Here is a 12,612-nt window from a genome sequence, read left to right as displayed (position 1 = left end):
GATTTCCTGTTTGGCCAGAACATATGCAAGATCCTGGAATTTCCCTGCCACTTTGGTTTTAGCTGTATATGGGAACCATGCCAATAAGCAGTGGCTTGGGGTATGAGGATTCTCCTTGTCTGTGATAGTTTGCACTATGTGTAGCACCTCTTCCCAGAAAGCACTCAGAGTGGGGAAGTCCCAGAACATATGTAATATATGTGCTTCTCTTTCCCTGCCTCTGGGGTAAGATGCTGTCTCAGCTTGGAAATAGATTCTAATTCACACAGGGGTATGATATGACTTATGTAGGTTATAGTAGTTGATTCATTTGAAGCGCGCATTCCGCAAAACTTTTGGGGTTCTCTCTACAATGGTCTCTCAATCTGCCTCAGTGTTCAGTATTCCCAAGTCTTCTTCCCACTGCAGTCACAACCTCTCTATAGGCTTCTGGATGTTGTGATGTATCACCCCATAGAGGCATGAAACCATTTTGATATTACCTGCCTATAAAGCCAGGTGTAGGCAACAGCCCAGTTCTCGTGGTTCTGTGAACTCCACACCCCAGTGCTTCCCAATGCTCAAGTGAGGGCCCTGTGCAGGAGAAAGTGGCCTTGGGGTAGGTTAAATTCTGTGCCGAAGTCATCAAAGCGGAATAACTCAAAATCTCGAAAAAGATCCCCCACCACCCTCACCCCCACTTCCATCCATGCATCCAGGCCCGCAAAGTTCCCACCGTGTGGTAAGTGTCGAATCAGGAAGAGGGGTAGGTCAGGAGAGTAGGGAATTCTGCACAGGTTCGTTGCAGATATCTTACCTAACACAGGGTTACTACTCTGGTCTCTTCAGTGTCCCCAGTGGGTCTACGCTGTATGCACAGCAATATTTTCGCAAGCACAGAGGACGCTGGAGTGAACGGGTTCAAGGCCCTCTCCGGGTTCCTCCTGGTCGCCATCCACTGGATTAGCCAGTTATGGTTGAGCTGAGCCGCAATGTAGTATGCTTCAAAGTCTAGGACCGCTAGCCCTCCAGTCACTGTGGAGCACTGAATCATGGTTAGGGCCTCTTGCCTGAGGCCCAATCCCCAAATGTAGGATACGATCTGTGAGTCTGAATTCCAGAACATCGCAAGGGGTATCCACACTGGAAGTGCACCAAAGAAATACAATAAACGTGGTAAGGCCTACATATTCAGAAGAGACACTATGGCAGCCATTGATAATGGTAGGGATTTTCAAAATTCCATGGAGGAGCAAAGGGAACGTATCCCTCTACCCACATTGCCCTACACGAGGTTAGCAATTCTATGATATATTTTTCCCCCTACGTACGCCAGGCAGCTAGGTTTCCATTGCAGGCAGGCCAGCTCATCTGGGGGGCCTATTGGGTGTCATGAGGAGGAGTTGCAATTTCTTACAAATCACTCTAATACCTGAAAGCAGGCCAAAGCTTTCCAGCATACTCTGTACCCCTTTCAAGTCCTCTCCTGTTTCCCAGATAAATATCTGGAGATCATCTGCATATAGAGTGATGTGAAGTTGTGAATCCCTTACCATCAGCCCCCGGTAATCTTGTCCTATTCTCGCGTAGCAAGCCAAAGGCTGCATGGCAAGGGTGAATAGTAGAAGAGATAGGGGGCATCCCTGTCACGTGCCCCGCACCACTTTTTGACCCAGAGATATAGCCCTCCCCGTATGCACCCTGGCCATTGGGTTTGCATACAATATCTTCGCCCACATTAAGAAACCGCCACCCAGTCCCATTCTGTTTAGCACCTAACAGAGGAATTGCCATTCCAGGCTATCGAAAGCCTTCTTTTGACATGTGTGGTAGGAGTCTGGCCACTAGGATCTTACTCAGTATTTTATAGTTGATGTTCAGCATTGACAGTGCCCTCATCCAAATCAGCACCCCTCTAGCATAAGCAAAGTGTGTGGTGTAGAATGCCTGGCTTCGCCAGCGTCTCTGCAGCACCTGTCCCTCATTTGCCTTGAGGTGTGTTTCTTGGAGTAGGGCTATTTGTACTCCTCTTCTATTAACGATGGGGAACACTTTATATCTCTTGGACATGGTGTTCATTCTCCTTCTGTTCCATGATAGCTATTTATAAGTTAGTGTGCCTGCCATCTGTTATCGAATGTAAGACTTGCTTGTTTTACACTTATCGGTGCCACCACTTTCATTGTGCCCTGTAGCTCCAATTGTACCTCTTCCTGCGTGGGGGCCAGTGCATCTCATTTGGCTGCTCTGCTGCGGGATCGGCCACTGTGCTTTCTCCGCCGTCCATGCTCCTGAGAAGTGGCCTCGCTTCGATGATGCTCCAGCCAGTCCAAGGACTCCTGCGGACAGAGCAAGAACTCTGTTCCTCTCTGGGTGATCACTCGCAGTCTGGCTTGGTATAGCATTGTATAGTTGTAGTCGAGTTGACGGAGCTTCTGCACCTCTCGGGAAAAATCTGGAAATATGTGCAACACCATATTGTTCACTTGGAGGTACCCTTGGTGTCTTTCTTGTGCCAGTATGTGGTTCCTGTCCTTATAGTGTTGGAGCCTCACCACCTCAGAGCGTGGGGGGGCCCCAGGCAGGGGTGGCCTCACCCGCACCCGGTGGGCACTCTCAGGGGTGTAGAAGGCCAACAGTCCTTCTGGTGCCACCTCTGTGCGCAGCCAGTTCTCTAAGTAATCCACCATATTGGCCCCTGCCACCTTTTCCGGCAGGCTTAGCACTCTGATGCTGTTCTGCGGGAGCGGCTTTCTGCATCTTCCGTGCTTAGTTCCGCCGCGTGCACTTTCGCTTCAATGCCGGTGAGTTGATCTTTCAGTGTAGGAAGATCAAGGGTGGGTTCTGACAGTTGGCGTTAATTTGCTGAGACTCTCTCAGTCAGACACCTGTGGTCATCCCTCAGAATCCTCAGATCTGTATCTATGGAGTCTATCTTCACCTCCAGCTGCTCACAGGAGGCAGTTATTGCCTGTAGGATTTCTTCTAGTGTCGGGTTCCTAGGGGGGTTCCGCTTGTGAGCCAGGACTCTTGCTCCCCTCTTGAGAGCTCTCTGCTAGAACCCCGTCTCGATCATGCTTCTTGGTCATTTTCCCAATTGCAGTCGCAGGGAGGCCTTGTCCCTCGTGCCCCTGCTGCGTGTCCTCAATGTGGGGAGCCGTCACACACCTCCTCGATAGGCACTTGAAGATGAGTGAGGGTTATCTTAGTTCCAGCCTGGGTGGGTGTCTCAAGGAGTCCTGTGGCAGTAACAGTACAACAAAGGTGCACTGTAGCATGCCAGCCCACGACCTTGGTTATCTCAGTAAGGGGTCCTCAGAGTCATGTGCTCTTCCAGCCCTCTGGAGTCACATGCAACAGCCCAGGACACTTGTGAGTGTTCAGTGGATGCCTGCCCCCATAGGGTCCAGGGCATTGCTCGGCTTCCCCCTATAGGAGTCAACGCAGTGCCAGGTGTCCAGACCTCAGACTCCTAGGCCAAGGCCTCTATGGTATTTCAGTCGATCAGGCTCTTCTGCGCAGGCCCGACAAACTCAGCACTCCCTAGTAGGCAACCTACAGCCACCACGGACTCCTCATCCAGGCTCCGAGTCTTGTGTGCACTAGTTGGCCACTGCTATAGGCAAAGGTTTTACCTCTTCTGGTTGCCACTCTCACGCCCTCAGGGTGGCATGTCACTGGGTCCCAGGTGTCTCTCTGGGATAACCCCTCCTCTGGAGCTGGTATGCTCCCTCAGAGGTTCCCCCTGTTGTCTCAGTGCACTAGCAGCAAAGCAGTCTTGCAGCGCAGCAGGTCTTACTAGAGGTCCATGGCCAACACCTGATCCCCCACAGCCTCCTGGTCATCCAGCCTCCATCAGACTGGCCCTGTGTGGTCTAGGGTAGAATTCTGCTGCGCACCATCAGGACCAGCCCAGTATTTCCCACTGAGCAGTCCAAGGCCACTCTAGCAATCCATAGGCTCTCAGCAGCCTCTAATGGGTCCACACTCAGGTCTGGACTCTATCAGGCACCGGCTGCTCAGCTCAGGCGATAGGCATAGGCCTCGCCTCCTCAGGCTTCATGGCCCGCACTTACATGGCCACTTGTCCCAGGGCCACTGGTACTCCGCTCCGGCACCACTCCTTTACAGGCATCTTCTCTGGCGCAGGCGGTCTCTTGCTGTGGCTCTCGCCTGCCGTTATATTGCCCTGGGGTCAAGGCTGTCCCCCAGCTCTATCGCCCTCACCTGGGGTTGAAGGCAGCCGTAGTGTTCCTCGTCTGCCTCTGGCACCGCAGGGCTCGTCTTCTCCCACAGTTGCTTGCCTCCAGAAATGCCTCCGCGCACCCCACAGCTCATCTCTCGGTTCTCTCAATAAGCCAACACCAACTTGGGACGCTCGTGGCTTCGGTGGATGGTCCTCGTCTTTAGGGTTCTTCACCCTTCAGCTCTGCTGTCTTTTGGACCTGTCGGGCCCCCTGGAGCAGGGCAGGGTAGGGTTCTCCCTCAGGGTCAAGTTGGCATCCGTGGGGTGGTCAGGATGGAGCTGGATGGCAGTCGGCTGATCGGAGCTACTGAGCAACGCTACTCACTCCATCAGCGTCAGGCAACTCCCCTGGAAGAAATACATGATGTTCATGTTCTGTTGATTATTATGTGTGTTGAATACAAACATTATTTACATCCATCACATGTGAAGTGTCTTTTTTGATGCTCACGGTATTTATTGTGAGTGAGTGCTGTGACAATGCTTTACACATTGTTTCTGTGGTAAGGCTAACTGCTCAGTGCCAGGCTACCCAAGTGTGAGCGCAAGTTATACAGTGCGTGTTAGCACTAGCCCCTGGCAGAAGTGGTAGGTTCTCCATGGCTGGTGTATTGCCTCAGCCAACCAGAAAGTGACAATTCCAACACCAGGATGTTGTCCAGTTGTTGCCAATAAAAAGTCCACAAAACCAAGAAGAAATTAAAGGTACTTATTGCGGAGAAGTTACATACGACCGTCAGGACAGACAGCAGTCAGGAACTGAAATCCCCCACATTCCAGATTCCACCTTAGATGCAGTTTTCAAGGTGGCAACTGCTCTAGGTTCTAACACAGAACCTAACCTCTTCAACATATAAATGCTTGGTGGACTTAAGGTGTTGATAAATCCAGGGGCTGCTTCTGTCACAACAAGTTCATGTACTGATACCCTACGAAAACTTTCTTGATGGGAAAGGCTTTTGACAAGCAGTTAAACAATCTCCCCACGAGGACAAATGTTCATACTCATCTATTTACTCCCTTGATCTAATTTCTGGGATTGTTCACCAGTTGTTTTTCAATTCCTTAACCAACTGTAGCCTTTCAATTACCTTTGAATTAACAGAAGAGCCTAGTGTAGGATTAATAGACTTTTCCATACAGATGGGCATGACTTGGTTCATTGAGTTCCCCAAATTTTCAGTGGTTCTTTCATAGATAAGCATTTGAGATCAGGCTTCGGGCATTAATTTCTTCTGGCTATTATTCCATAGTCCCTTGTAGTCTTGGTAGATATGATTTCCAGCCTTTAGGTGCACATCCATAACTGGTATCTGGGTCGGTAAATAGTCAAAATATTGAATTTTTAATTTCGACTAGACATAATATCGAGCAAAAAATATAGAATTGACATAATATCGACAAGACATAATATAGACTACAAAAATATCGACTAGAAAAATGTAATATCGAATAGAATAGTAATAATATCGAATCAAAAATATAGAATGGACATAATATCGACAAGACAGAATATAGACAACAAAAATATCGAATTTAAGGTAAGTTAATATTAATGTTTAATTTTTGTGTAGTATAATTCTGTAGCGGTTGTGGGTGTATAGGGGAATAGGGTGGGAAGTAATTTAATTATAATTAATTAAATATGTTATTTTATGTATTGGTATTTATTTATAATTATTTGTTAAATAAATATTAATTGGTAATTAATTAAAATATAATTGGTGATTAATTTTAATTGAATTATTGATAAATATTTTATTTTTAGTAATTTATTTTCTGTAGCGGGTTGTGGGTTTATAGGGGAATAGGGTGGGAAGTAATTTAATTATAATTAATTAAATATGTTATTTAATTTATTGGTATTTATTTTGAATTAATTGTTAATTAAATATTGATTGGTAATTAATTAAAATATAATTGGTGATTATTTTTAATTGATTAACTGATAAATATGTTAATTTTATTAATTTATTTTCTGTAGCGGGTTGTGGGTTTATAGGAGAATAGGGTGGGAAGTAATTTAATTATAATTAATTAAATATGTTATTTAATTTATTGGTAGTTATTTAGAATTAATTGTTAATTAATTATTAATTGGTAATTAATTAAAATATAATTGGTAAATACATTTATTTGATTAATTGATAAATATGTTAATTTTAGTAGTTTATTTTCTTTAGTGGGTTGTGTGTTTATAGGGGAATAGCTTGGGAAGTAATTTAATTGTAAGTAATTACATTTTTGTAAAAAATGTATTGAGTTTATTTTTTTAAATATTTTTAAATTGTAAAGTAATGTATTGTTAATAGGTAAATAAGTAGTATTAGTAGATAATTTGTATTAATAAATAATTTTTATTTGTATTTTTAATTGATTATTTAATATATTTTATACCATTGTAAAATATTTTAAATATTTTGTAAATGGTATTACTATTTATGTTATTTATATTTATATATGAAGTATTTACTTTCCCTACTATTGCACTCACTTGAGTTGGAATAGTAATTTGAACCCCTACGCTATCCGACGCTTTTTCTACTGTTGTACTTGCTGGAGTGGGAATAGTAATTTTTACCCCTACGCTATCCAACGCTTTCCCTACTGTTGCACTCTCTGGAGTGAGAATAGTAATTTTTACCTCTACGCTATCCAACGCTTTCCCTACTGTTCCACTCTCTGGAGTGGGAATAGTCATTTTTACCCCTATGCTATCCAATGTTTTCCCTACTGTTGCGCTCTCTGGAGTTGGAATAATAATTTTTACCTCTACGCTATTCAATGCTTTCCCTACTGTTGCACTCACTGGAGTCGTTACAGTAAATTTAAACCTCTAGCTATCCTACAGTAAAAATATTGTATATGTTTTGTTAATAATATGTACATATATATATATATATATATATATATGTATTAAAAAGAATTTTTCTTTTTTTAAGTTACATTAATTATTTCTTAATTTTACGTTTATTTAAGTATTTTAAATAAGTTAAAATTAATTTTATTTATTATTATATTGCTTTTAAATTACTTTTAAAACATTTTAAAAATTCCATATTTTGACAGTCTATATTTTTTACACTCGATATTTTGGAGTCGATATTTTTGTACTTACCTGTTTGAAGACAGGAAGTCGATATTCTTGCAGTCTATATTTTTACATCGATATTTTGTCATCTCGATATTTTGACTGTCAATATTCTGTCAGTGATCCATCTGGGTCATATTACACCCTTTACCCTTCCATCTTATTGAACAGACTAGATTCTATACATACTGTAATCACTTCATGACTCAAGGTTCTCTTTCTGCTTAAATGCTATGTGAGTAAACACATAGGGGTCGATTCCGATTCGGGAAAAACTGCTCCGAATAGCCGTTCGGAGCGTTTTTCCCGTACGAATCGTACCCTGCAACGTCCCCCGTACGTACGACGAAGTACGATTCGTACCAGGAGCCGTACTCCGTACGAGTCGTACAAGACACCGTACGACTCTAATCTCCATACGATTCTCCCTCGGAACCCGCTGTACGCGACATCTGTACGGTTCGCGGCTGGTTTTTACGACCCAGCAAGTACGATACGTGTCGGGTACGCACCATACGACCCTTTTTCTACGGGAGCTGAAAACAGCCGTAAAAGCAGAGTTCGCGCCAAAACAGGTACGGAACGCCCCCCCCGGGTACGGTGCGTACCCCCCATGATCACAGGGGTACGCACCGTACCCCTGCGATCATGGGGTGTACGAGCCGTACCCCCCTTGTACGATGGGTGTACGAGCCGTACCCCATGAACGATGGGTGTACGAGCCATACCCCATGAACGATGGGTGTACGAGCCGTACCCGCATTGTACGATGGGTGTACGAGCCGTACCCCCATTGTACGATGGGGGTACGGCTCGTACACCCATCGTACAATGGGGGTACGGCTCGTACACCCATCGTACAATGGGGGTACGGCTCGTACACCCCATGATCGCTGGGGTACGGTGCGTACCCCTGCGATCATGGGGGGCACGGACCGTACGGTGTGTATGTGTTTGTGTGCTTTTCCGTACGACTTGCCCTTACCTGACGTGGAACTTTACGAATCGCGTCCTCATACCCCGGTCCGGATCGTACTCGTCGGGTCGTACGGCATGTGTACGAGTCGTACGGTATGTGTACGAGTCGTACAGTTCACGGTTTCAGCCTTGCAATACGTACGGATTGCGACGATTCGGACGGATTCACGGAATACGGATCGTACTTCGCGACTCGGACGGACGGGTACGATTCGTACGGAGAGGGCTCCGGATACAAATCGTACAGACGTTTTATTTCCCAAATCGGAATCGATCCCATAATGTAACATGTGCAAGCAATGCCATGCATGCAGGAAACGCAAAAGACAAAACTGTGCTTTAATTGTGAATAAATAGGTGTCATAAACAAATGCAGACTTTTTACTACTTTTGAACCCTCTGTGAAGCATCTCTTGTTCAGTTCCCAGTCCTCCTTTCCTTTGTACTTTCTCAATAGTCTTTTCCATCTGATTAACTCAAGTACAAGCAAATGTAACTGCTCAATCTGTATATAATTCACAGATTAACCCATATATACACTGTTAGAAATGTCCCTTTCTGCAGTGTGACCCCAAAACGTTCTACCTTCCTCTTCACCATTGTGCTAAAATTCATTTTTGGTGGCTTTACTACTCTGGGCACTTTACCACTCATAACCAGTGCTAAAGTGCATGTGCTCTCTGCTTACAATATGGTAACATTGTCCACAATTGGCATATTTAATGTACTTCTAATTCCTTGGTGAAGTGCACTGCATGTGCCCATGGATTGTCAATTAAATGCTACCAGTGGGCCTGTAGCACTGAGTGTGTCACCCACTTCATTAGGCCTCTAAACAGGACTCAGGCCTACCATTGCAGAGCCTGTGTGCACAGTTTTGATCTACCATGTTGAGTTGGCAAGATAACCCACTTGCGAGCCCAACACCTTCCTTTTCAATACATATAATTCACCCCTAAGGTAGGTCCCAATGGCAGGGTGCAGTGTATTTAAAAAGTTGGACATGTACTTTTAAGTATTGCATGTCCAGGTAGTGAAAAACTCTTAAATTCGTTTTTCACTATTTCAAAGCCTATCTTACCCCTTGGTTAACATTGGGATTACCTTATTCCATTTTATAAATGTAAATTTCAATTGGGACACAATAGAAATTTTGAGTACACGGTTTGGTGTCCCTGGACTCACAATTTAAAATCACAACTCATAGTAAAGTCAGATTTAAAATTGTAAGTCTAAAAATGCCACTTTTAGAAAGTTGCCTTTTTCGTACTTCTAACCATTCTGCGCCTCTGCCTGTCTCTGAATACACATCTGCAGTGGGTGACAGCCGGGCTTTGTGCATTCCCTCTAGACAATCTCACACAAAAGGAGCTGAGGTATGTCATTCACATCCTGCTAGCCTTTCACCTGCCTGATGGATTTTTCTGGGTTAGATGGGATGGTGGAGTTGACACTTGTATCTAAATAGGGTTGTGTCTGTTCCCACACAAAGAGCTGCATACCCCACTGTAGTGAGTCTGGAGCCAGGGCAGAAAGGGAAGGACCTAGTGTACTTCAAAGGCCTCTCTTTGAAGTCTTTCCTACTTCAAAGGCACAGCTGGGTATAAGTACTGTACCCCTGACACCACCAGCTCAGTATACCCTGGACCTGAGGACACTTTGCTAGGATGAAGGACTGCTGTGCTGCTGAAATGGCTGACACTCTGCTGGACTTTGCTGGATGTGCTGGACTCCTGCTCAGCTATGCCTGCCGTGCTGCCTGTTGCCCCTTGCCTAGTAGTGAGATGGACTGGATCTGAATCTACATCCTCTGAACCAAGTGACTCAAAAGGCTTGCCTGCTTGCCGCCTGTTCTGCAGTCTTAGGGACATCAAAGACTGCCTGCAACGTTCCAACCAGCTCTTGGACTCTGACATCTGTGAGTTCTACCCTGTCAAGTGGTGCCAATCTAGTCCTGGGCCTTTGAAGGTGGGTTTTCCTGGTCTGTTCTGCAAGAATCCATGCATCACGTGCTTTGTACTGGTAGGAACCGGCGCATTGAAGCCAACTCAGCGCCTCTTCGAGGAATCTACAGTGCCGACAGCGTGGTTCGACACCAACACAGCATCTTCATCATAGGGGTTCAACGATGACTCAGGACACGACTGGGAGTATGATGATGACACAGTGCCTTAATTTTAAGGGGTTCAATGATGATGTGGGACCCAACTGCGACGCTCAATGATAACACAGCACCTTCATCGTAAGGAACTCAATGATGATGCAGGACCCAACTGTGTGACTCGGAGCCGACACATATTGGTCTTGTCATCGATGCATCGTCAGGAAAAGGTACTGTTTTCAGCGTGGTCTGCATGGCATCTGTATAAGACCTGTGCTCCATCCTGGTCGGCTTTGCATTTCAGATTTGACACGGTCCTGTGCGACCAGATAGCCCCGGCTGGTGCTTTATGACTCTAAGCACCATAGTTAAAAATGTTCTTAATATTGGATTTTTGTCATTTTGGTGGTGTTTTGTTCAATAAATTAAGCTCTATTTTTGTGTGGTGTTTTCACTGTTTTACTGTGTTTATTGTTGCACAAATACTTTACACATTACCTCCTAATTTAAGCCTGCCTGCTCTGTGGCAAGCTACCGGAGGAAGAGCACAGGTTAATTTAGACTGTGTATCTGACTTACCCTGACTAGAGTGGTGGTCCCTACCTCTTCCAAATAGAGACCTAATTTATAACATACACCCGTACATTTGTTTTCTTCTTGCCGTACATGTATGATATTGGTTTAGGATATTTTTTAAAGTAAGTAAAACCTTATATTCCTGAATTGTATAAATATGTGTAGAAAAGCAAGTGTAATATGATGCTATATATTTTTTTTGAAATAATTTGCATGACAACTGCAGTGGGTAACAAATGGTGATCGTATTGTCAAATTTACCTAGGGGATTCTGCTCACGGTTGATCTTGCACTAAAAGGCACCATCCCCAACATCCTTTTAGCAGAGTAATAATCATATGCAACTGGGACCATCTTGATATTTTGGTGCTCAATATTTATACCATGATATTCTGTCCGCACAATAATTTTATTATTGTTATTCTGTCAGTGACATCTTTCTCCACAAGGCTCTTCTCCAAATGCACTACATTCGATGCTCTAGAATTACTCAAATCATTCTTGCAGGAAATGTGCCTGCATGTTCGTCTTCTTAAAGGACAGCTCTAAAAGATCCACAATTCAATTCACTGCAGTACTCGGATGCTGTTGCTCATGTTATAGTGCATTCTTCGAGACAGAGACTCCATCTCTACATAGGCCAAACATGGCTCTCTGTATTGGGCATGAAAGGCCTAAGGCCCGCTTAATAGGCCTGGAGTGCTTAATGTTATACATCTTTCAGACACCCAACCAAAAAAACCTAATTACAATGATGCGATACTGATTATACATTGCCATCATTGCAGAACATGAGCACATGAAATTAGTATTACTTTCCATCTGTAATCAAATCTGTTGGGCTCCTTTATAAACACCTATTCCTGAATGCCACATAGCAATTACCACAAAGACAACTACATACAAGATCAGGTGATTAGAGTAAACCAATCACATCTCTTCCTACAAAGCTGAGAAGCTACAAAGTCCCTATTTCTGTTCTCCATAGACTATGGAATCACCAGCTTAAAACTCTGAGTTTGCTGCCTGCAATAAAGGACCTCCATGCCAATTTAGCTTGAGGTGTCAACCAAATCGAAGATGTAGCACCCAGCTGCATGGCCCAAGTTGCTTCCCAGAGCCCAGATACACATTAAACTGAATGAGCCACAAAAAGTGACGTCAAAGATCACCTAAGTGTAGCGAAAATCCACTCTCTCCCTAAATATAATTTTTTTCAGTATCCCACAGAGCAAACTAGCGAACACATAGAACAGATCCTTCTGAGCATGGTATGAAGGCCATTTGCAGTCCCAGCCTAGATCAGTTCAAGAAGTTCCTTTAAAATAAAAATGTTAAACTGTGGTTTGGTCACCTGAACCTCAACACATCTTAAATTGCACCACGCTACACCAATCATATACACATTGCCACACTGTATGGGTAATCCAACTTTACTGCACAAGATAACCTTTATCTAGTTATCTCTGCTAACTATTTGCTCAGGATGTCCATCCACATATAATGGACTAGAGCTTTATAACCCCTGTAAAATAAATTAATAAATACAATCACATGTCATTTTTTTGCAACTTTATGGTGCAGTATTTAACATTTCCGACTTGTTTATTTTATAGCATACTATATTATGATTCATATAAA

At 44.0% G+C, this 12,612-nt stretch overlaps 1 protein-coding gene across 3 annotated transcripts in view; it reads right to left on the bottom strand.

Moving 5' to 3' along the window:
* Positions 1-12,612, bottom strand: part of LOC144829368 (xaa-Pro aminopeptidase 2-like) — a 449,433-nt gene that overhangs the window by 247,080 nt on the left and 189,741 nt on the right. The window lies entirely within an intron of this gene.

The sequence above is a fragment of the Lissotriton helveticus genome, chromosome 4_1 (assembly GCF_964261635.1).
Source record: "Lissotriton helveticus chromosome 4_1, aLisHel1.1, whole genome shotgun sequence".
Classification (NCBI taxonomy): Eukaryota; Metazoa; Chordata; class Amphibia; order Caudata; family Salamandridae; genus Lissotriton; species Lissotriton helveticus.
Note: the sequence above shows the minus strand (reverse complement) of the source record. Positions and strands in the feature narration are given on the sequence as shown.